This window comes from Apis laboriosa, unplaced genomic scaffold (genome assembly GCF_014066325.1).
Source record: "Apis laboriosa isolate Shangri-la unplaced genomic scaffold, ASM1406632v1 scaffold64_cov150, whole genome shotgun sequence".
Lineage (NCBI taxonomy): Eukaryota > Metazoa > Arthropoda > Insecta > Hymenoptera > Apidae > Apis > Apis laboriosa.
This window is the reverse complement of record NW_025224011.1, coordinates 2003384-2029636: the sequence shown is the minus strand read 5'-3', so window position 1 is coordinate 2029636 and position 26253 is coordinate 2003384. Positions and strand designations below refer to the sequence as shown.

At 39.5% G+C, this 26253-nt stretch overlaps 1 protein-coding gene across 4 annotated transcripts in view; it reads right to left on the bottom strand.

Moving 5' to 3' along the window:
* The window catches only part of LOC122718568 (protein slit), a 475302-nt gene that overhangs the window by 190739 nt on the left and 258310 nt on the right, over positions 1–26253 (bottom strand). The window contains exon 1 of one of the 4 annotated variants that reach the window (XM_043943707.1): positions 13781–13939. The exons of the other annotated variants lie outside the window; for them this stretch is intronic. The gene's annotated coding sequence lies outside the window, so the exon portion shown is untranslated. Of the gene's footprint in view, positions 1–13780; positions 13940–26253 lie in introns of those variants that run through there. 4 annotated transcript variants of the gene reach the window in all.

Sequence of the window (26253 nt, the reverse complement as noted above, 5' to 3'; positions counted from 1 at the left end):
AGAAAAAGTAGAAAGAAGAATATAATGTAATGGACTTTATAAAGAAATATTTTATAAAACCATTATCTCGTAAAAAAATATTTTCGTATAATTCTTTCCTTACTTTCATTTCTTCTTATATTCTTTTTCCTTTTTACTTTATATTTCTTTTTTATTCTTTATCTATTCTTTTACCAAATAAAAGATAAGTCGAATTAATCTCTTTTGCAGATAATATTATTAACTAGAATAACAATTTTTTTCCAAGTCAACTTACACGGGATTATTTCATGAAACTATTAAAACTAGTAACAAAACAATACCGACAATTTGAACATTCCAACGCTACGTGAATTTTCAGTTTCTCTCGCCCGGCCAAAACCCAAATCAAATATTGTTTTTTCCCCAAAATCAATTTACACACGATTTCTCCGCATCGCTATTAAAATAGTGTCAGAATACGTGTAACAATTTCCAACAATTCTAACACCGTTTTCCACATAACAGAACAATTTCTCTAAATCAATTTACACACCGCTCTTCCGTATCGCTATTAAAACACCGTCAAAGCAAATTCTGACAATTTTTGAACATTCCATTTTTTACGCCATTTCTGATATCTCTTTTCCAATACCAACCCAAATTGAAGTATTTTCTCTTTTTTTTTTCTTTTTCTTCATATATCGAATCCTAACAATTTCCATCAATTTAGGTGGAAACGTAATTATATATCTCGTCCACGATTGAAAACAAAGAAACTCTCCCTCAAGGCGAGGCAGAGAGATGGGACCGTTGTGTAAGCCGCTTAACGATTTAACGCGAGAACACGCATTCGGAAGTGGCGAGGCCCGTGTACCAGATCATAATGCGATTAGATCCGTGTTTTCTCCACGGTGTTCACGCGACCGAGCACACCGATGCTCGCCCCAAAAATACGGCGGATACAACGGACGGTGTATCAAAGTTATCAAACCACGCGATTTATGGCCCCTCCTTTCACGGTTGTGCTTCTGTTGCCCGTGGACTCTTTCCAAGATTCAACAAGTCCCCCCTCGATGCGGTGATAAAGCGCGACACGACGATCTTGGTCCCAAACGAGAAAAGCTTTGTCTCGCGACGTAAGACCTCGTCCTCTCTCTTTCTCGTATCACGCGAGAGTCGACGCGAGAGGATCGAGGTTGAGGAAGAGAGAGAAATTTTTGTTTGTTTATATGATCAGAGAAATTGGTGTTACTTCCAAACGTTAATTTGCTTATCAATTTCTGATAACAATACTATAAGCACGTCGTATAAATTAATACAAATATACTACATAGGACATCGTACAAAATTAAGATGTTTCATATTACCATATTATTACTATTTTAAATGGAAATTAAATATATCACATTTAATATTGTAAATCTATAAATCTATATTCGCACGATTCAATCACGTTTATATTAATTTTAGCTTGAAGTATAATATAAATTTGGTTCGAATAAAATTCGATGTAGAAAAAGTTGTATCGATTCGAGAAAACCTAACCTAACCTTTACGTATTATTTGATACATATATATAGTCGCGAGAAAAGCATTACTTTCCACATCGAAACTTCCTAACCTCGAAAAAGAAAGGGAAAGGACGAACGAGAGCGAGAGGAGGGAAAAATGGGTTGAAGCGATAGGGCGGTCGATCGAAAGTTTCCAGGACGGGCCGTCGCTCCTGGTTACCGTGACATTAACAAATATGTTAAACGGCGAAACAGCGAGTTCGGCCGGTGTAATTGCTCGCGAAGAGAAATGGCCAGTGACAAGGCGAAGAGTAAAGTAAATACACGGCCGTCTGCTCGTTTAAACAGGCTGGCTGGCCCTGCTCGTCAAACAGCCAAGACACGGACTACTTTGTATAAATACTACCGAACGCCGTTACGGAATTCATCGTCGGCTAATCTGTTTGCGTTACATTGTTTTAGTTCACGCCGGCCCACGTGTTTGCACGGGACTTGTTTTTTAACCTGTGTGCGTGCGTGTGTCTCTTGCGACGGTCGCTTAGCGGCGCTGCGTTGCCCCTTCCCTCTTAAAGCCCTGTTTGATCTTGTTACGACGCCATTAGCGGATGGAAATTGTAACCCGGCCAAGCCCTTTTTCGATACACCGTTCTTCGAGCAAACTGGACTTTTATAAGCAACGAGCATGGTTCCTGCCCTTTATAACTCTAATAATGGACCTCGATGGCAGCATGAACGGGTATATCGTAGATAACGAGGCTGTAATGTTAGTTGTTTCGCGGAGGAAGGTGTTCTCCGTTCCTCGTGTTTCACATTCGACAATAAGAATAATAACAGAGGGTTCTCTTCTTGGTTCTCTTTCTTTCTTTTTCTTTTTTTTTTTTTTTCGAATACAAATTATGAATGAAATTTGCGTAATTATTAGCATGGAAGTTAGCCTCTTTTTTATTCGAGTAAAATATCGAAGATATGGATGATATGGTAGAAGTAAGTAAGTAAGTGGTAGTAGTCTTTTATTGGAAGAATAGAAAATATTACGTGAGTGTATCTTTTCTCTTTCCTCAAACGAGGTAAATACAGGAAATGATGCATAATGTATAATTCTCTAAAAGATTCTTTTTTATGAATTTCCAAGTCTTAATGACCACCTATAGTGTAACCTGTTTCAAACTCAAATTTCAATGTATTTTCATAATAATCATGGCTCGCTGCGTACTTCCTCTGTTCCCGTATTAATCTAGGTACCGTGATATTACATCAAATTAAATTACAACTTGTAATATACAATTCATCTTTATCTCTCTTCATCAAACACAACTTTAATTGTTCACAACTCGACAAATAAATCAAATTTACAACTTTTATATTGATTCGATCTCTACAATTTTAAATATATCCCGCAAAGAAATTTCGGAAAATCGATGGTCCATGAAACGGGGCCATGGCATATCTGTATAACCCGACGAATCCACCACCCTTTCGCATGGTGGAAGAAGCAGGGCCGAGCGAGTAGTAATTTTCTACGCACCCCTCGTCGCGGCTAGGGGTTAATGAACTTACCGCAATCAACGTTGCATTTACCTAAAACCTGGTGGCCCGCCGCGGCAATTATCGATCCGTCGTTTCCTGTGAAATTACTTGGCGAACAAGAAAAGGATAATTTCGCCAAATTGAATCCCGCGCAGAAGGCGCGCCATCGGGGAGAGGGGGTTGGAAGGTGGAGAGGGTGGTTTCACCGCGACACGCGAACGAACGCATGCCAATTTATTGCAATCAGTGTCCTCCGCGCGAGGAGGTTCACGTTCGAAGAAAAAGGCGTATCGGGTTTCGAACGAGTTGTGCAAGAGAGGCTAGTTGTGCGTGTTGGAACATGGCCGCGCGTGGGTGGATCCCACCACCGTATACGGAGATAACATGCGTCGAGGGTGGAATAGTTGTCGATGTGAAATTAGCCCTTCTGATTCTGATTCACGATGGACCTCCTTTTGTCGTTGCGTTTAAATGCGGAGAAGATTCGTGATCGTGTTTTGTTTTAAAATTCGTTTTAAAAATGGGGGTGGGAAATATAGTTGCATTGAAATTGTATTTTTTTTTTTTTTTGTTTCATTCGAATTGGCTTAGTGGCTTTTGGTGGATTTGGAGAGAGTATGAATTCGGTGGTGTGCGTAATTGGAAGAAGATAACGATGATTTTTTTTTTGGGATTGAAAATTAATAGAAAAACGGGGAATCAAAGATTATCTTTATATTCGTGATAAAATGGGGAAAGATATTGAAAGGGATAAGATGCTTGTTACGTTATTAGCGTAGAATCAATTTAATCCTGATAAAAGTGGTCTGAGAACAAGGAGGATATTGCCTGGGCAGTGTTCCAGGACTTACTCTCCAAGGGGAATTCATTTCACGAAAATTGTATCAAAAAGACATTAAGGAATGGCAAAAAAGACGACCAAGAATGTATAATCGATTAACCACGGAGTGGAAGAGTCGAATATTTGTTATGTAACTAGATTAAGGTTAATTTGAAGGCGGTTGAAGAACGAAGAGGTTGCCGAACGGAGGGGTGAATGAGTTTATCTTTGAAGAAAGACTTTGTGAAAAATCTTTGTGTTGAAAGGAAAATAACGAAGTTCAATTTCGGTAGTAATTATTTTCTTATTATAGGAGGAATCGATATGCATGCAAATTATCACAATATTCACAATCCAATTTCCCCAATTACAAAGAATGATATTATTCTCCGATATTAACATAATAAATTCTAAAAAATTATCCTTAAACGTTAACTTGCTTATCAACTATACAAATCTGTATTTAATGAAAAAAAAAAGAAAAAAAAAATTGTTGAAAAAATTGCATTAATACGATAATAAGTACTTCCCTACATTCTCTCCCTTTTCTCCGTGTTTAAATGAAAAAAAGCAGAACAGAGCATTGAATATTACGTGTTCATTTCCACGTGGACGAAGATCACGATGAAATAATCATAATGTAATTTAATGAAACCTCGGTAAATCAATTAAATATATTCACACAAATGAAATAATCCGATAATCTAGCTTCACTTCCACTACAAACGGGACAAAAAAATTCTCCCCCCTACAAAACTTGCCAACGTAAACGATCCTCTCTCTCCCACACACACACCCCCCTCTCCCCCTTCCCCCAACACAAAATCTCCATCCTCCCGATCTCCATTCTTCTGCATTCAAGAACAGCTTCCAACAATCAACTCATACATCATCCTCCAACCTCTCTCCTCTCCCCTTTCCACCCTCCACCGCACCGATCGATCCGTCAAAGGAAACACGCGACGAAAGCAGCCAAGAAGCAAGGAGACTACAGGTTCGTTCGTCTCTCCCTTCCCGGAAGAGCCGTTAAAAGACCCGTCGACCCGTGGAACAACTCGTCCCCCTCTCCCTCCACGCGAGAGGAAGAGGAACGCCTCGCGTCGTTTTCTCTTCCTTTAATTATCGTTCCATCCCACATCCCCACCCCCACTTTTGTCGAGTGCATAACTAGCGTAACGAGTTTCTGGATACTCGCCGCGGAGGGAGGGGGACAAAGGGGAGGGAGGAGGAGGAAAAGAGGAAAGGGGGAAATTCCAACAGGCGGGACGAAAAAGAGAGAGAGAAAGACAGAGAGAGAGAGAGAGAGAGAGAGAGAGAGAGAGAGAGAGAAAGAGAGAGGGGATGGAACAACGAAGTTGCATTTTAGTTTATTCATATTCAAGCGGCCGAAGCGGAGAAATCCGCCGGTGGGATCGAGCCATCCGCAGAGGATTTTCCGCGTTTGCAAATTGCGAGGCTGCAGCTGCAATGCGGCTATCACCGAGGAAGGGGCGGCTGCGAACGGCCTGTGGGGAGGGAGGGGGAGGAGGGGGGGGTGGAAGTGACGAAGAGGCCAAGGAAGGGGGTAGCGTTCGTTAGAAGCCGTCAATTAACGCGGATCGAATTAAACCTGGGGTGTACTCGGTGCCTGCTCGGTCGCGCGGACACGCGTTCCTGAACGCGTTTCGTCTGGAAAATATCTTTGGTTATCAATCCTCTCTCTCCCTCTCTCTCCTTTGGTCTTTGCCCGTTTCGTGCTTTCGAGTACGAGTTTCTTTGCTCTTCGAAGCGATGTGATATTTTTGTCGGATGGAACGGGGCGAGATGATGGAAACGAGTTGACGAATAAAATGCTCATCGACTCATCCTCTACGTTTTCCCTCGTTTTCGTAGTTTTTTATATGCGCGCGTATTTGTTTCAAGTATTTTAATTGTAGGTGTAGCTTTTTGATAATAAACGTTTGTCAACGTTTCACGAGAAATAATTGTAATTAGAATCCAATGTGGTTAGCATTGATCTCGTTGTAAATTGACAAATTATCAATTGAGATCGTACAATAAATATCTTGAGATAAATGAATCGAAAATCACGCGTCGAATTATATAATCGACACATAATAAATTACATCCGTAATCGTCGAGTATGAAAGAGACACAAAAAAAAGAAAATAAAAAGAAGTTGCAAAACTACCCTTTTTGCCGCCCATTATAGCCTCTTTCTCCAAGCGCGAGCTTAAAAATCTTCCACGCGTCAAATAAAATTCAACCAACCTCCGTCTCAACCCCCTCCCCGAAACAAACCCACCCTTCCGTTCCGTTTGCTTTTTCTGTTTCCGCGCGAGCAATCGTCCGGAAGCGGGAAGAACAAACGGGATACGACGACGATCGAAAGGCGAACAGAGAGAGAGAAAGAGAGAGAGAGAGAGAGTAGAAAAAGGAGAGGAGGTTCGAAACGGGCACCCCCGCGTTGCTCGTCCCTAGGCTGTTACACGGAGACGCTTCTTCGCGATGTTTGCTGTGAAAACACGTGCCTTCCTCCTTGGACGTGGCGGAACAGGGGGAGCGAGGGGGTTTCCTGGAGGAATATTATACACCGAGCACGCCTCGATACATCGCGTCACAATCCGCTTTCGATGCCCGGCTAGAAACTCTTCTACCAGGAAAATCTTGGCAGACGTCTCTTCGATCGACTGACTTCGCGCGAACGTGTTCGAGACAGCTCTTCGATCGTTCCTCTTCCGTCCTCTTTCAACTCTCTTTCTCTCTCTCTCTCTCTCTCTCTCTCTCTCTCTCTCTCTCTCTGTTTCTCTGTCGACGAATAAAACGTCTCGCGGATCAGATGGCCCTATTCTTGTCTCTCCACACCTTTTCTCCGCGTCTATAGAATTTGTTTGTTCCCTTTGCACGAGGTCGAGACGGACGATGGTATTACGAGATCGAGGGTCGAGGTGGATGATCCTCGAGGTGTTTCGAGGGGGAGGGGGGGGGATGGTGGTGGAATTTCGTTTGACGTTGGATGATCGTTGAATTAAGTTCGGGAGTGGAGTGGATGCGAAGGATCGTGGTAGGGTGATTGGGGTTGTTTGGAAATTGGGCCGATTTCTTGATTGGATTGGAATTTTGTATTTGATTAAAGGGGAATTGGAAGAAGAGATTCTTTTGAGTAATCGAAATAAGTAATTTGGAATGATAGGTCGAGGGATATAATATTTCTTTTTTTTATTCTCTTCTTTTTATATAATTATTTTAGATTATTGTTTGGAAATATACATTTATTGGGATATTATTATTTGTTCGAAATTTTATTAAATAAACGCTTTGGACAAATATTCGATTCCGAATCGAAATGATTATATTCGATTGAAGAGAAATATTAATTTATCTAAAAATCTTATTTATCTTATATATGAAATAACGATTTAATCCAACTGACCCAATTTCCTAAATATAATTTTATCATTTAATTTATAATGAATAATGTTTAAATAGAAAAAAACTGAATCCATTATTGTAAAAAAAAACACGTTAAAGAAATAATTCCTTATCCCCTTCGATAAAATATTATTCACAGTCATTACGTTACTTCCCTAAAAATCCCTCTCTCTTAATTTCATCCCTTCCAATTAATATTCGCAATGAAATTTAAAATATTTACGCACAAAATCTCGGCCAACGCTACACAAAATGAAAAAAAAAAAAAAAGAAAAGATAAGAAAAGCATCATCCTGAATTCACCTCGCTCCATCAAAAACTCATCGGCTCGAACTTCTTCCCCGATCTAATCCTTTACTTTCCACCTCCCCTTTCGAACGCGATCGATCTTCCACTTTCGAGACTCTAAACTCTAAACCCCTCCCCCGATCGATCAATTATTATTATTCCCAAACAACGATCACGTCACCTGGTTCTAATCACCGTGATCCAACTGTGCGCATAGGTTCCCTATCCATACCTTCGCGCAAACTTCGCGCACGGTTTCACCGACGTGCACATACTTTGCATAGCCGAGAGCCGACCAGTCCATTTGATGTGGCGAGACATCGAGAGCGAGCCGAACCCACCCCCTCCCGATCTCATCCAAACCCGCCCCGCATCGGCTCCCCACGAGGCCGCAGTTTGAGAGGGGGTGGCGCGAAGGGGAGATCGTTGCTCGTTCTATTCGGCCTTGACGGTATCTTACAAGCATGGCCGGCCAGGATATTGCAGGCTGTAGGATGTTTGACTTGCCAAGTAAACCGCCGTCAACCCCGAACCATCGTTTCTCGTGTTCCTCTCCACCGATATCCACGTTCCGCAGTTTCTGCCAGCCGTGTTCTAATAAGGGATATTATACCGGTGGAGCCTGGCGAGTCAGCAGGGAGAAGGGGAAAAAGAGAGAGAGAGAGAGAGAGAGAAAGAGAGAGAGAGAGAGAGAGAAGAGAGAGAGAAAGAGAGGATAAGATGGGAGGATAAGATGGCGTTACGAGAAAGAGAGAGGGAGGGGGGAACAACTTTGTCTTGGAGGCACGCTAAATTGCGGCTTATCTATCCTAATTAATTTCGGCAGATTTATATCCGTCGAGGCGAGGCAATGCGTCGTTCGTAGCCGCGGTGTCGTTCTGACACTGCACTCGTCGGTGGCACTTACTCTTCGACATTCGTTACTGGTCTCGTGATACACTTAAGAATATGAAATAAGAAAACGAGAATGAAAATGAGAAAATGAGAAACGTGATAGGTTTGATAGAAAGTGGATGGTAAATTATAGATATGAATACTATACGTGTGTGATTGAAAATGATGGTAGGATATGAAAGGATAAAGGTAAAATAGGAGATTTGGTTTCTAAGCTTGAGAATTATTCAAAAAGAAGTCGATCATATATAAATCGAACTTCAAACATTTACAATCATTTTAAGGTCTTGTAAAGCTTTGAATAAAATCAGAATCATCGTTCATCATCACACATATAGTGTTCACATATATTTTAAAATGTTATACATGCTGAAAACATCATTAACGAGTCCTTTAATTTTTCTGGTCGAGACGCAATTCTTCGCGTGTGGATCTCGATATCGCAGGTTTCTCGATAAAAGAGTTCCATCCACGGTAAACGAATTTGAAAAATTTCGTCTGAAAGTGAAATTTAATTTTCGAATTGGCCTTTTGTCGGAGGGGTGAAAAAAAAAAAAAGGTTTCTCGAAATTCTGCCGAAATAAGATTCGACGCGTATCACGCACGCAGGAGGGGATGGATAAAACGGAAAAATTCCAAACGATCCGCGTTTCTTTCCACGCTATTTGTCGGAAATGAGTATCCTCTCCGGCGTAGCATTTTTCTCATCCCTTATATTTTTTTTTTTTTTTTTTTTTTTTTATTTTGGATTGGAGATATTCCCTCTCTATATAGCTACTTCTCGCTGGAAGTAATTCTCGTCGCTTTTGGATCGAAAATATGTTTTATCGGGATTCTGAATTGAAGGGATTTAATCATGTATAACGTATGACGAAATTTCTATGACGAAACTGGTTCCCATTTGGTATTTTATGATAGATTTTATGTAGAGTCGTTTAAATTAATATATCGTATTTAACAAACGTTGTATATAATATCACGTTATTACTGATATTCTTCACGATGCAATTGAAATAAAGAGAAGAACAAAGTGTAACGTAATAATAATATTGTTTAAGATAATATAAGTTACTTTTAATTTATAGAATTATATAAAATAATTCAATGATAGAAAATCCAAGATTTTAATTTTGATTTATATAATTAACACAGAAATACTTTATATTATAACCATTTAATTTTTCTGAATTCTAAAAGACCCTTATGCACACATATCAAACACATTTAACAATTTTAATTTTCCCTACGCAAACATTTTCCATCATTTTTACTTTTACGCAAAAGAAAAAGCAAGTGCTGAAACATAGAATAGAAAAAAATTATCGAGCAATAAGAAACAACCGAAATCTCAATCTCTCCTCACCGTCACGTCGAGAGGTGAGGAGGAACCATCTTGATCCGTTTCCTTGCCGGGCATCTTTGCCATTCCGTGCAAGCGCATCTCGCCTCGAAATCAAATTCCATTCTCAATTTTCTGCGGCGTGTCGTCGGTCAGCCGCGATCTGAATCGGAACGGAAGAAACGGAGGACGATAAACGTGGTTCCAAAGCGGTGGGCCGACGTCCAAAAAAAAAGGAAAATCCGGGTGGTTCGGAATATCGATTCCTCGATGGGGTGGAAAGAAAAAGGGGACGGTGTGGCCGTTTTTTAAAGCGATACACGTGCGCGCACGTGTACACCCCGCGTGTGCAACGAGAGGCCGGCCTCTCGTCGAATTCTCGTCGCGTCGACGGATGATATCGTTCACGGGACCGGAAGTCGATTCGATTCGAAGAGGAAGAGGAAGAGGAGGAGGAGGAGGAGGAGGAGGAGGAGGGGGACCTCCCGCGCCGCTTCTCGCACGAGCGACCAAGAAATCGCGAGATAAGCATCCCGGATTCCCGGCGTCGAAATGAGAGGATATTACATCGGGTGGAAACATTTTTATGAGAGATTTCACGGCATTGCGGAGACATTATGAGCAACCGTCGTGGAAACTCGATCGATGATTATTTCGAGATTTTAATAAGTTCGGTGGCGTAGGAATCTTTTTCCTTTTTCTTTTTTTTATACGATCGAAGCACAACCGATACGAAAGATCTATATAAGATCTAAGATCGTATTTATTTCTTCGCTCTCGTTTGAACGTCTGAACATATCCGTCTATATATTTTAACTTGAATTATTTATATTGAAGTGCTTTGAAGTTGCTTTACTTCCGCGATTCATTGAATTCAAGATAGACTTAATCGAAGTTTGTATTTAGTTATGAGTGAAATTGAAACGTAATTTATACATTTAATGAAATTATTCCAATTATTCATTCTTCAACTGTCACAAAGAGATCAATTGAAAAACACAACGCAACCACGCTTTTTACGCGTGGCCAACCAATTTCCTCAGCGCCAGGGCGAACAAACGGAAAGAACATCCGCTTACACGACGCGTCACCTGCCACGCATCGACGACAAAGAGCGATCAGGGAACAAGTTTCCTTTAATCCTATAAATTTTCATGACACACTTCATGGAACACACACAGCTCGACGACACGAATTTCCCTCGTTCACTTGGCATCGGTCCTTCGACGAGAGGTAGAGGAGGGGGTTGGAGCCACTCCTTCTCCCTTTTCCCATTACCATCGAAGACTCCTCTTCTCCTCAAAGAACCGGTGAAATCCTCCTCTCGTACGCTAGCACGTACGAGGAAGAGAGAAAGGAGGGGCCATTCTGTGATCTCGCGGATATGTTAAATTGATCGTGGACAATGAGGGAAGAAGCCTCGTGCAGGCTCGAGACCAACGTCGTTCTTGCGGTGGTGTGTATACCAGACTGGATTCCTGAAAAAGGTCGTCGCGACGGAGTTAAAGGGCTGCCCTTCGCCCGTAGATCCCCCGCCGCGACCGCTTCTACAGGGACATTAATTTTCGACTTGGGACGTTCGCCTTTCCCCGTGCATGTTTATTCAATTCCTACCGAGTGTTTCTTCCTCCCGTGGACCTCCTTGGTCGCCAGAAGATCGCCTCTGACCGTACCGACGTAATGGATTCTTCTCCATCCACGCCTTATTTTTCTCCACCCCGCTCTCTCTCTCTCTCTCTCTTTCTCAAGATCCCGTCTTCCTTCTCAAGATTTCGCGTCGAAGAGGAGAAAGTGGAAAGAGAGACGAGGGTTGAGATCCGATTTTAAATATAAAATGCTCGCTAAATGAAGGTGGAGGATGGGAGGAAGAGGGAAATATTGTACAATTTTGCGCTCTAATAGAATTTAGGTATTTACTTTTTCGAGAAATTTTTCGAATTTGGCCATTTTCAACTTCGATATACAATTGATTATCCAACGTGAATTTTTCAAATTTGCAGTTTTTGTTATTATCCTCGAATCTTGTATAGAGAGAGAGAGAGAGAGAGAGAGAGAGAAAGGAACAAGTATCTAATCGCATTGTATTTCACACTCGGAAAAGTAATTATTGCATACACTGAGAGAACTGTAACTGTAGCTTGAAAACAACGTCGTAAAGGGAACAATGTGATTTTTTTTATTCTTTTTTTTTCAACGTACAGAAATTACTGTACTTTCCACATGCAACTGTACATTCCGTATTTTCTTTGTTCACCTCTGTCCCCTTCTTCATTTTTGATGTGCAGGATATCTCTGAGATGGACGTGAGATTTGAAGAACTGGGGAAGGGGAGAGGGAGGAGGGGAGGACCACTCTTTTTTTTCCCATGTAATCACGATGATCAAAGTGACTCGAGGTGTCTTCTCTCTGAAATATGTTTCTTACCGAGATTAACCGTGTTTGTAGCAAGTGTATTCCCTTCTTTGTTCGGGATTTCCCTTCCGTCCCGATGGGAAAACAAGCTGGAAAGCGTCTAAATACCGTTGTGGGAGTTGAAAGTTGTGAAAAGTTGAACGTGATGTTTTATTCTGTGCTCGAAAGTGGTAATTTTGAAGAAAATGAAGAAGTCAGGCAATTAAAGGATCATTTGCTTGATCCTTCCTATTGAATTTCTTTTGTTGATTATATTAATGTGACTTTTAATCTTATTTACTGTATTTGTTATTAAATTTCGAGATCGAAGTAGGAAGAATTTAATGAATTAACAATTATCTTGCAAATGTAGAAAAAAAGAACAGAAAGTTATATTTATCAAATATTTCTATTACTTTCTTTATTATAATTTCTTTCTTTCGTGAACGAATCGAATTTTTCTTAATAAAAGGATCTTTCAGATTTGCAAATTCGTTTGAGAATGATAGAAATGATTGCCATTGAAAAGTGGTATTTCTTTGGAAAACAGAAAGATTCGAGGGAAATTTGAATTGAAAAGCCGCGAGCCATTCAAAACCACCTACAGGGAACGTCGTATCGCGGTTTTATGATATGTGAATCGCTATTGAGAATGCGAAAGATCCCCGGAACGCGGGAAATTTTGCAAAGCTATTGCTGGATTTCATCTCGTGGAACGTAATCGAGATCTTAACTATCCAGTTAAGGCCATTTTCTTTACCACTTTCTTTATATAATAATTTAAATAACCATCTAACGTATCTCGTTTCATTTTATTAACGATAGAAAAGTCCACAATTTCGTATTGCATTAGCATCTTTATCCATTAGAAAAATATTATTTTTCTCGATACTCGTATTTATTTTATACCATTGCTTCCGGTGAAATATCATAGCAAATACGTCCAACTCTTCATAAATCATCGCAATAAATAAATTTAACGAGATTGTAAATAATTCATAGTCCTTCTTCGTTCCTAAGACAGCCATATTGGTTCACAAATAGAACATTATTTTCCCAGTTTTTTCCTTTCTGAATCACTTGTGTGTCAAAAAATAACAGACAAAAAAAAAGATGATAAATAAATTCGTAGCTCTCAAATAACTTTTCAAGCACTTAATAAGTACCCACACTTACGCCTCCTCCCCTCTCTCCATCCTCATTCCCTTCCCAAAAAAACTACAACGATTCACACGATTCCCTCTCTAAGGATATCGAAAAAAGAGTGTTCGACCAGATAAATCTCAACTCTCTCTCTCTTTCTTCCCCCTCAACAGCCGGAAGCGGGTCTGGTAAACCGGAACCCGGCCGAGGAGACATCAGGTTAGATCCATCCCTTTGGCCATTTGACCGGAGGGATCGTGATTCTCGGCCGCCACCCGGTTTTATCGAGCGTGAAGCTTTCTCAAAGGAAAAGTGGTTACCACGCAGGCAAGGAAACGCGTGGGGGAGAGGGGGAGAAGCGCGGTAAAGAAAAGGCGACGTGAGGAGGAGGTGGAGGTGGAGGTGGAGGTGGAGAGGATTTGGTCGAGCGAGAAGAGGTTAGGAACGGGTGAATACATTAGAAGGAAGATCCTATCGAGGAGTACAGGCCGTTACCTGTGTTCGTCTCGGACCAAATTGGAGGCTGGCTGCTCGTGGTCTCCTTGGAATACATTCTGATCCCGGGCGACCCTTCGCGAGGGCGACGTTCGCGGAGTGACAAATGGTCCGGCCACGGCCGTTATTTCGTGCTCCACCTCCTCGTCTCTCTCTTTATCTCTCTCTCTCTTTCCTTTCTTCCATCCCTTCTCTTTTCCCTTCTTCTTTTCTTTTGCTTCCCCTTCGCCATCTCCTTCCCGCCTCTTTTTCCTCGGAGTCGCCGCCGGGAGGAACGATTCGGCTCCGTGCAGAGCATCCGTGTCCTTGCATCCGGGCCTTCCAGTTTCGCGACGTGGTCGTTGAACGGAATGGAGGAATGGATCGAGGTTGATCTCGATCCCTCGGATTTTTCTTTCTTGGATCGTTTGTTACATGCTTTGGGATCGTTTGTATCGTGTTTTTCGGCTTGGTTCGGTTTCTTTTTCTATTGAACAGATTTCGCAATAAGATTTCGAGACAAGTGTGGAGGAATTAGGTATTATTATATTAAAGTTATTCCTTGACTCGTTTTTGTAGTAATGATTTTTTGAAGTAGTTGAGAAAGTTTAATGATTGGAGAGAAATTTGAACGGGAAACGTGTATTTGAATTTTGTTTTTTTTTTTATCCGAAATTTTAAAATTATGAGTACGTTGCTTAGTCTCTTTTTATGGGGAAAATTCGAGATTGATAAAAAACGATCTTTATGATTTGTGCGAAGAATATTAATTTTATCATTTAATGTTTCGTATTGTTATTATATTAGAACAATATAAAGATGAAATTTCGTTTTAATTAATAATAATCCGGATTAGTTATGAAGTTAGCCATTAAACAACATAAAACACACAGTCCATTATACTTTAATTCAATGGAAACACAGTCGGTATAAAGAATCTTTTTAAAATTATGAATAGCTTTTGAACGAATGAAATAACGAACTCGACAAAATTAAAATGTCGAATGAAACTCACAGATAGAAATCCAAAGGAAGGAAATTTAATGAATAAAAAAAGGGAAAAGAAAATACCACCCCTTTTTTTTAATAAATTCTAAAAAAAAAAGGTCGTTAATCATTTTACTCCGTGATAAAAACGATCAAAAGATATTTCAAAGTCACACTGTTCACGTAACTACCAGTCTTCTAAATAAAAGAAAAAAAAAAACAAAAAAAAGAAAGACTTAACTCCGCCCAATTTATTATCCAACCAGATAAATCTGCGTGTCGTTTCTCGCAGGGAAATTTTTTCGTCGCGGATTAACTCGAGTATCTCGGTAGTTAGAAGTAAAACAGGTCAAACCGGATGGAAGAGGTAGCTTATTTAGCATAAAGCAACGATGTATACAAAAATGGGGAAGAAAAGAAAAATTGTGCAATGTATCCACGGAATTCTTCCTGAATTCTTCCTGGATCTATCTGAGATTTTTGCATCGAATCTATTTGTAATTATTAAAAAAAAGAAAACATTAAAAAGAATTGCCGATTTAAATTATTCTTCTTAACTTTATTTCAATCCTTATTTTAAATATTTGGCGAATATTTCAAATTTAGAGCTTCATCGCAAAATTTATCGCACGAGTTTTAATCTAATCTACAAAAAAAAAAAAACCTATAAATCGCTCGTTTTTATACACGACTATTCACAAACTTAACTTTAAACCAGATGTAAAATCTTTTTCAACTATATTTCACGTGATAAAACTCTAAAAAATAGATTTACTTTTCACCGCGTCCCCATTTCTCTTTATGATGGATGTTAGGGATCCCTAGATTCCTAAATTCTCTAGAATCACGACTCGGTCCGATGTTACGCCTTCCGTGTAATTAGCTCCGGTTTCCGTTGCTTGTACGAATGTTAATTGACTGAAACGCGCGTCCCTCGCGGCGCATTAAGATCCGTTGGTCGCACGTGTGCATCGACGCAGCCGTGCAATCCGCAATGGACCGCTTTGAGTTAGCGTTATTTAACGCCCCACGCTTCTGTAATTCGTGAGCAAGACCCTGATTCGAACCCAGAACACCGCAACGATCCTCTGCGTCTGTACGTTACGTATGTACAGAGTTAGTGGATAATCGGAGTCAACGGAACATCGCCGTAGCCCGGATACGAATCGGATGTTAATCAATGCGAAACTTGACATTCGTTTGCTGGTGTTCCAACGAATTTTAAAATACCAGCTTTAACTATCCTAATTATAATGCTTCGTGAGATTTTTCGACGACAGTCTGTTGCAAAAATATTTATATTCTTAATTATATATTCAATTAATAAATCTAATGCTAACCAAATAATTTTATATGAATGTTATATCGTGAATATGTGATAATATTAACGAAACATTACTACGAAAAAACAATTCTTAAAGTTTCAATTGTTTCCATTTTTTAAATGCGACTTTGTAGTAATACAAGAAGAAAGAAATATTGAACATATAGTTAAGATAATTTAATGCTCCTTGTTATTAAAAAATTATATATCCAATTGAATTTGGATATGCGATACGTGAAATTTCTCATCGAAAAATAAATCACACTGCACGCATAACACTATTAACTAATTTTTTGCAAAAATTTTCATTAAAACCAAATTCTTCAAAATATAAACTTTCTTTCTATAAATATTTCATTGACTACGCTTATTAATTAATTATTAACAATCTAATTATTACAATCCAACCCAGAATCTTTGGTCAATAAAACATCCCAAACGCGTAATCTTCACTTCTCCCACTTCATCGGCGAATTCACGAAATCACGAGACTAATAAAAAGCGGTTGCTCGAATCGGGGAATGCTTGGACGCTTCACAATTTCCTGGAAGAGACGATTTTTACGAGAACCACGATTGAATCGTGGTTCAAGCGGCGCACATGTGCATGCAAGAAGAAATCCGAGATAGGTATTCGAGGCTTCGCCCCTTTCGTGTTTCCCGCCGAGGATCGCCTCGAGTGACTTCTTCCGTTCTCACGGGACCCACCGATTGTCCACACCGTTAACGGCGGCTCTTTACTATCGCGTTAAAGATAAGCGCTTATTACCGCCCGCTGCGACCAGCTATTTACAGACAAATGTGGGCGGCGACGTGGCTTCTTTCAACGGCGATTAGCCGACTATGCGACGGTGTTTCTTTCTTCATCCCCTCGCCTTGTACGCGAGGAATCGAGTCTCTTCTTCGTCCGTGAAGAGACGTCTTTGGGTGTGGATGGGATTTGGGATGTTTGGGCGGATTTCGCAAATCGATGGTGGTGCAATTTATTGAACACGTATGGATTGAAAGTGTGCAATATAGAGTAATAAGAGATTTGAATTTTGAATTACTCTGGTCCAGAATTTGAGTGTTTCAAGTATTTATATTGCACACTGGATGAAATTGAAATTCTTTTATATTGTAGAGCAATTATCATAAGAAGTTTCGATATCGATGATCGTAAGAAAATATTAAATTTTCCCTTTTGATACTCGCTGTTTTCTAATTCCGAAAATCGATTATACTTCACTGCGATCTAGAATTAGAATTTAGAATATGAATATCGAAAACTAATTACTAACTTGAACTTCGAATATGGCGGATATAAATTGAAAGACCAAGTCAATTTGTAACTACCGATTCTAAATCCCAGTCCTAATTTTACTTCCCATAGAAGTTTAAGTAACGAATCTCTCTCTCTCTCTCTAAATTTTGAAATTCCGATTCAATCTTCAAACTTCGGACGAATCCAATTTCCAAAAGTATTCAGACCAAAACCTTTCATTAACTTAAAACATTCGATTGCTCTTGCACTTTAACAATTTCACGTGCTATTTTCAGCTTACTTGTTTAAAGATAAATAATAAACCTAAAATCGCACAAAACCATAGATTCAATCACGAGACGTTCAACGATTCTTTTTCCATCCATCCTAACCTCAATCGCCTCGAACCAATCTCGCCGTCGTATTCTCCTGGGACCTTACTTACACGTCTCGATTCTCCCCTCCCTCCTCCTATTGTATCCCTTTAACAACGCAGCAAGTGTCCAAATAATAAATCAAAAATCGTCAGCAGAGGTGGAGATGTCGTCTTTTGGGCGAGGAACACCGATTATTTATAGCCGCGTGGGCCTCGCCGTTTGTTCGATGGAAAATCTCGCGTCGAGGTTAGGTTGGTGAGACGAATGGCGGAAAGCTTGATCCGAGACGACGGGGACCTCTGGTGTGACGAGTCCGGGGTGAAAGCAGCTTCGAGTTTAAAGGCTGAGCTCCGGGATCTGAGTGTCACCCCGCGCGAAAATGTACAAGAGAGGATTACAGAGAGAGAGAGAGAGAGAGAGAGAGAGAGATAGAGAAAGAGGATAGGAAGCGGACAGTGAACCCTTTCTTATCCTCGCGGAACGAGGCTTCAAAGGAATCTCTGCTATGTTTCGCGAAACGCACTTAACTTTCCACCCGCAACCAGACGCGACATTTCGCTTTTCTGCTGCTTTTCTCCCGCGTATTTTCGCCCTGGCCCCGAGTCCTCTACCCACCACCAGCCTTGATCCCCTCAACGGCGTCTTGGAATTTTAAAAACAAGGGATGGTACGTACAATATGCTTGTATGGCACGCTACGTTTGATATCGTTCGCTTACCGATCGTGGGGGGCTTTTCTTTTGTGACGCTTGGAGAATAATTTGATGGCTAAAGTTTGAGTATGGTGGTCGACTTACCTGGAACAGAAAAGAGATAAGAAAGATTAGTTTGGGGACTTTTTAATTCCCATTATATACGTACATATATATTTTGGAATATGTGTATTTGAAAAATTTATGAAATAGGTATTTTTATCGATATAAGAAGATTTATTTTGTGAACGAATAAAATAATTTACATAAGCTACGTAAAATGAATTGAAATAATAAAATTCTACAATATCGATGAATCTAATAATCAAACAAATTTTACGTATAAAAATTGTTTCGATTCAATTTCATATCTAATAAAAATACGATTTAATTTCGTGTAAATTTCTTCTCTATTAAAAATTTTACTCATCATCGAATCAACTACATATTTTGAAAGTTGCAAACATTTCCTCATTGAAAATATATACCTCGAAAACGAAAAATTCTGGAAAATATGGAAAATATCCTCGACGATCCATCCCTAAACATCCCTGGTAAAAATCGAGAAGGTAAAAATTCCTTTTTCTTTTCTCGGAATGAATATCAGTTCGAAAATGGCGCGCCGCTCGATAAGGAGGTCGGTAAGCGAGTGTATTGTCTCCAAACATCCGGGCTGGAATTGCGCCGTTTTCCTCGTAATGTTGACAATTCCGACGATTGTTTCCTGATCGTCTGCGAGCCCCCTTCCCACGTTTTGTCATTTAATCCGTGGCCGATTTCGTTTCGCGTATCGATTCAGAGGTTTGCTCGCCCAGAGGTTTACGTACGTATTTCAAAACAAACATAGGCCGTGTTTGACCGTACGAGAACCGACGATTTAATACGAGCACGAAACAACGCTCGTTGCGTTGTATAGAGCTACGAGTATAGAGTACACACAGTGTGATGCGTAGCTTTATTAAAAAAAATAAATCATTCCGTGATTACCGACGATCGTCCTTCCACCCGTGTCGGCTTTAAAAATTTAAATCCATTGCCGTCCTCTCGCTAGAATTTGATGTGATGAAGAGATACATTGCCCGTTGCAAAGGTGGATTTATTATTTTTCGAGTTGAATTTATATCGTGGCAATTTTGTTGTTTCTCTATTAATTTTAATTTTCTTTCAAACGGTTTTTCTTTTTCGAAGTAGTAACATTTTTTTTTCCTCTTTTCTCTTTTTCTATGAAATACGTTGGTTTTTTTTTTTTTTGAATATTCGTAAATAAAAAGTTCGTGTTCAATTGATGGATTTATTTAATCAGTGGGAATATTCGTAAATATGCGAATGTTAAATGGTTTAAAAGCAAAGCGAGTCTTTCGTTCATTCGTGAAAATATAAATTCCTCTAACACTTTACTCTTGAATCTGCTCCTCTGTGTTTAAATCTATTTCGAGAAAAGAAAATTATTTACCGGAAATTTAAAATTGGCCGATCATAATTGGTAAGAGAGATTTTGACGAGAGGAGGCTCGAGGAGAGACGTAGCCAATTTTTAAAATGGCAACCTTGAGAACCATTTCGCCAAGGGAACTGGTTATCCAGATTGAACTCTGACTCCCGATTATCGAGGTATGCAATCAGAAATTCTTGTACCGAAGATACGAAACCAGTTTTGACCCAATAATTGAACAGAACTATATAAGTTCTCCCTCTTCTGCCACTGATAATCGCCGCTCTCTCGTGCCAGACCTCCTATATGGAAGTTGTCTCGATCCTCCAAAACTGTTATTACATCCTTGAAACCACTATAGAAATATCTGGAAGATATTTCGTTTATGATGATATCTTTTTAAATTTTTCAACTTTAACAAAACTTTCGTAAATTAAATTTCTTATTTCACGATTCCTCAACTTCCATTAATTTCTCTGCTCTCTCCTCTCGTTTCAATATTTCATATAAAATATTTACTATAGAAATATCTAAGAGATATCCTCGTTCGATATTTCGTTTATGACGATATCTTTTTTAAATTTTAACAAAACTTTCGTAAATTTCTACGTTTTATTTCACGATTCCTCAACTTCCGTTAATTCCTCTCGAATTATTCGAATTATTAAACGATTATTAAAAAAGCATCGAAACACAAGATAACAATTTTCTTTTCAGAATTTCGAAAAACTATTCCAGGCATGTATTGAGTTTACGAAATTTGAAAAATAACAGAGCTCGTGAATAATAACTTTCCACGAGTACGAATTTAAAACAACAGTTCCCCTTACCCCTTACTTATGTAAATAATTCTCATCAACTCGATATCACACGCGCGGTATCGCGTTCGCTCGAACGAGCGTTATCTTACACCACGATGTCTTTCCTAAACAATCGAACTCGAAAGCGAAATGGACAGGACAATGAGCGCGACAAGAGCGGAACAGGGGAGGCCAGAACACGTTCTCGACGACGATCGACCGTGTCCACGGAAACTGTCAGGCCGCGTTACGCCGGGGACAACCACGAGCACGGCCTAAAACACGGAAATAATCGGACGTGTAAGCCTATTATCGGCGTGGACTTCAGTCGACAATAATTAGAGGGAAGGATGATGGCGGAGTTCCCGTCGAGGCGAGCAGCGCCGACTGCGACGGGACTTAAAATCGTCGGCAAACAAACGTTCACAAGAGCTTGTACACAACAACACGTTGACCAACAGAGTTCACGTGCCTCCACCTAATCCATCCTCTCCTCTATTTACCTCCCTTCTATTTTCGATGCACCCTCGGGTACGCGGCACACCCACCCACCGGGATACACCGTGTTCCATTGCACCGGATTCCGCTCTCGTTACACTCGTTTCTTTGCCAAACCAGTGGCTTTGTTTGCCACTGGGTAATTAATATTTGCCGGAGATGGAATTTACACGGCATACTCGTCAACTCGATCAAGAGTTCAACAGGAATTTTTCATACGGGGGTTTTACGGAGAGCGAAGATGAAGAGAAATGGTGGAACGAGAATAAAAAAAGAGAAAATCATTTGATAATTAATTGGATTTGGAGTTTCATAAGTGATATTCCAATCTCCTTGACACATAACTATTTATAGATACTGAAGAACAATTTGTTTCGAATTTAATCGAATTAAAGGGGATAAATTATCGTAAAGTTCCGAGCAAATTCAAAGAACACGGGTTCTATTTGCATAAAACTTGTTCCCGTTTCGTCAATACTCCCGATCGAATCTCCATTTTAAAGTTTACCGTAAAACTTGGGGGCTTTTAATACACATCCGGCGGAACGAACGTCTACTTCGTTCAGATTATTGGATAAAGGGGATTTACGTGGCGCAATGGGGCAGACAGGCCGTCGGCCGAGCCGTTATCGATAAGCGACGACCAGCGTTCGATCCTATCGGGACACGGGTATCGCGTGCAGCTTCCACGCTTCCTTTGACGCGCGGACCTTGCCGCGGCGGCCACTTCCGTCCACGCTGTGGGACCATTTGTCCCCTGGATGACCTCGATTTCTCGAATGCTCCCCCTTCCCATTTGGGAAAAGAAAGTATCGCCTCGATATTCCTCCTCTCTCTCCTTTGAGAATTTGGCATCGTTGGCATCTTCGATTTTTAGGGATTAAAAGAGCTTAGGTATTTTTTACCATTTTTGTAGCTTATGCAATTTTTATTTTCGATGGTTGAAATATATATATTTGTCACGGAAAATTGTGGAGTTTAAATTACGGATAACGTTGAAAATTGGGGAATTTAAATTTCAAAGGTGCAAGGATCCTCAATGTTTTGAAAAATAAGAACGTTGGAATGTTGTTATTATTTATTCACCACACTCATTTTTAAGTAGATTAACAGCCATGTGTATTCTTTTCAATAAAATTCGTGCAATAGAGGGTTGAATCCAAATGGCGAACTGAATTAGGAGGAATTTCTTCGGGTGTATTCGAATTAAACACAACGTTCGATTGTAAGATGGTTTCCCTCGAATTTTAAAATGAACTCGTTATAATTTAATCGGACAATAACGCGGACAAGTTAATGTTCTATCGCGAACATTATCTATATTTACGTACAAATATAATAAGCAGGACACGACAAAATTACATTTGCAGCTATCAAAGGTGATTTCAATTTAATCAACGTTAGTTTCAACATCGTTCCTCGATCGTCAAACATGTCGGTGTACGCGTGGATGCGTTTTAATAAAACAATCCACCTCGAAATCCATATAATCTCTGAGGGAGAAAGAGAGAGAGAGAGAGAGATAATGAGCGAAAAATACATAGATATATATATTATTAACTTATAAACACGTATATAGAAAAGATACGAAATGAAAGTTGCACGGATAAAATTATATCGAAACCGTTACAACACTTAAACTCCGTGAAGATTAACTTTTCCTATTTACAGAGGCGCGAAACGACCGGACCGACTCCCGGTTCGATTTTCCAATATTTGCCTTCAAATTGTCGCCCATAAATATGCATGTCGAGACAGTTGGCGCGAGCAAAACCAATATTTAAGCGAAAACATCGTTCCCGCGTCTGATACTTCAGCTAACTACCACTGCCATTGCAAAAATCCGTTTCGATGGAAAACGCGCCCTATGAATCAATCGACGTCGGTTGGAATCGATGTTAACGAAGATGATAATGCGATAACGCGTTTCGATGATAACAATAATATTTCGATTTGCCATTTCGCGTGAAGAAAAAAAAAAAAAATTTCGAGATGGAAACGTACGATAATTACAAAAATCGATCTTAATTAACTGTAACGAGATAATAATGAACGTGTATTAAGGAAATATTTGCACAACATTCTGTCTGAGTGTTTCGTCATTATTGAATCGCTAAAATTCGATGGGGAACGCGCCCTATCAACGAACAGAATCATCGATACAGGAATCGAAGTTGATTAAACGCGATTAAAGGGATGGATAATAATAAAGTATATATTAAGAGATGTTTGCATATTGTGGATGTGTTCCGTTACGTTCGAGTCAAAACAATGATTTGGTTACCAGTAGGATTCTCTGAACGATCTCGTCGTGTGTTAAAATAAGTACGAGGTTGAATAATCTTAAAATAGAATGGAACGAACGGATTCGTCTCACCGAGACTAGTTACTTTTATGCCAGACAATGTTCCAAATGTTTCCAATTAATAATAAGAATATATTCTATAATGGAACGAATTTTTTTTCGTTTGTCCTTTTCTCGATTTTAACGAAGATCAATTAATTTCCAATGTATTACTAATATAAAAATATTTCGTTCAATTTAAAATATCTTATTATTTATTCTAATTCTTCTACTTTTCAAAGTAGAAAATAATGGAATAGTAGATTTCGATCAATATTTTCTTATAACATTCTTGATTCTTGTATTAATAATAATAATTTATCGAATATTAAGATATATATATATAAATAGCAAAATGCAACTGGTGGTAATGACGTGATCGATCTAAATCAAAAATCCTTGATTTGATGATCAAAATGGAGAATAATTTATCATTTATCGAGATATGAATAATACAACGTAAACTTCTAAATACTTACAATTAGCTAGGTCATGCGTTCTCGCATGATCCCCTGTATTGTCAAACGAGCAATCGGTTCAAGTTATCACGTAATTGCCGGTCCACGAACTCGCGGGATCGAGAGCAGAACAGCAGAGACAGGGAGGGCCTCGTCGCTCTCGATCCTCTAATTACCAGCAATTACCGTCGCCTAATCAATTACGGTAACGCAATCTGCTTGCATAGCTAGCGTCCGATGGCCAGCCAACGGTAATTGCGCCACCCTTGGGCACGCGTTTTCGACCCCTTTTCCGAAATCCCTCCCCCATTGTCGAAGAACCTCTCCAATGCAAATATCCTCCGTAGAATCTCATTAAACTAATTGACAAACACGCGAATTTTTAATTAATTAGCTCACATCGTGGCTTACGCTTTTTATCTTCCAAAAATTAATTAACGATCACTTGATACTTAAGTTACGTAATTATACCTCGATTTAAAATTCTATCCAATGATAATATTACGTTCGATATAAGGAATATACGAATATTTTCGTAATCACGAACATTATACCTCGATTTAAAATTCTATCCAATGATAATATTACGATACAAGGAATATACGAATATTCTCGTATAATAATAATTTCTCGGTTAAAATTCGCGCGAATAATAATAAATATTCTTTGGATTCAATCGGAAATAATAGTTTCGATAATTTGAAGAGAATAATTGTTCTCTTCCCTATAAATTCTCATCATCGCTCGCCAATCACCGCCTATCGTTAAATCGAGATATAATAATTTCCATTTCCTTCGAGGCTCCGGCCATCGCCCACCTAGCCGACAATAAACAACAATTTATCGAAGACAAACTTGGTCTCGAAACGGGGCCTCGTCCCCCCCTTTTCATTTCACCGAGCGTGTAGAGGAGGAGGATCGTCGGGGTTGAAGGCGAGTACATAAGTAATCGGCGTTTATGGGAGGATGGCACAGCAGGTCGCGTCGTACGTCGTACGACCGTCGATTTTACGAGCCGCTTCTCTCGCCGGATACGAGTACCGCCGACGAGTATTTTGTTTAAAACAGGGACGAGCTGCGGCTCGGATAAACCCCGGTCGATGTTCCCAGCATCGATTCGATTCGATGGCCTGATCAAGGGTGCAGTTATCCGGGAAAAAGATGGGTGAACGGGAACCGGTAACGATTTGTATCAGTTTCTTGGTTGAATTTTTGATCATCTGAAAGGAAGATTTTTTTCCTTTTTTTTAATTCGATTCTATATTTATACATATTTATCGAGTTTTTTGAGGTTTTATATATTATTTTATGTTGCTTATCCTTTTGATAAATATTATTATTATAATCGTTGCTGTTGATCGTGCAAGATAGATTTTTATTAAAGTTTGAAAGTTGATATTTCATTTCATAGATATTTTGTAAATATGTTATAAATCGATTAATTATTTCCAATTATTTTTATTTCCAATTATTGATGTAAAAATTTTTGAAAAGTTAAATGTTGTGTTAACTATTTCAAACGAGAAACAGGATCAGTTGAAATTCCTCGATTCATAATTTTGATTCTATAAAATCAAGCATTCACAGAGGCATTTGAATTTTCGGTATACAAACGGAATCAGTAATTCCGTAAAATTATCGGGAATTTTAAAATCCGTAAATTTAGTACTTTCAGCGGAAGGTATCGATTAATATTATATTTTAACGTTTTACCGTAAGAAAATTACTAATTCCATGTGAAAAATTAACCAGTCTCTTCTCGCAAAAATAACAGCAATCGAACAAAAAATCAATTTTTAATCGCTTCCTAAATAATAATTATTATAAAATTCCCCGCGAGCAACTTAACGAGCAAAGTGAAAAAGAAAAAATGTCGGGAAGAAATAAAGGATTGGTTCCATAAAAATTTCAAAAAAAAAAAAAAAAATCTTAAATCACGGTAACTTCCGCCCAAGCATCAGGGCAACCCCCGATATAATAATTCTTCCCGCTTCCCATCATCCCCTTAACTCACACCCGCTCCCCTAAAAACGCAACGAGGTATCCAGAGTGCAGCCTCTCGATCGAGGCTAGTGCTTCGTAAAGAGCCATAAAATCGAGAAGGAATCGGCATTATTTCATAAACGCCGATACGAGGTCTCGGATCGGGCGGAAGTACAGCGTCAGGGATCGCAACATGGCGCCGAAAACTATACCGCTGTTATATAGACATAAATTCAGGCCAGGGTAGAAGCCCAGGATTCCTTGGGCGGTAAAACATCCAGTCAACCCCATAAATCCCGTAACACACCGGTGGTACACACGCGAACAATCCTCGTCGAGGGACTCGTTATTATTTTAAC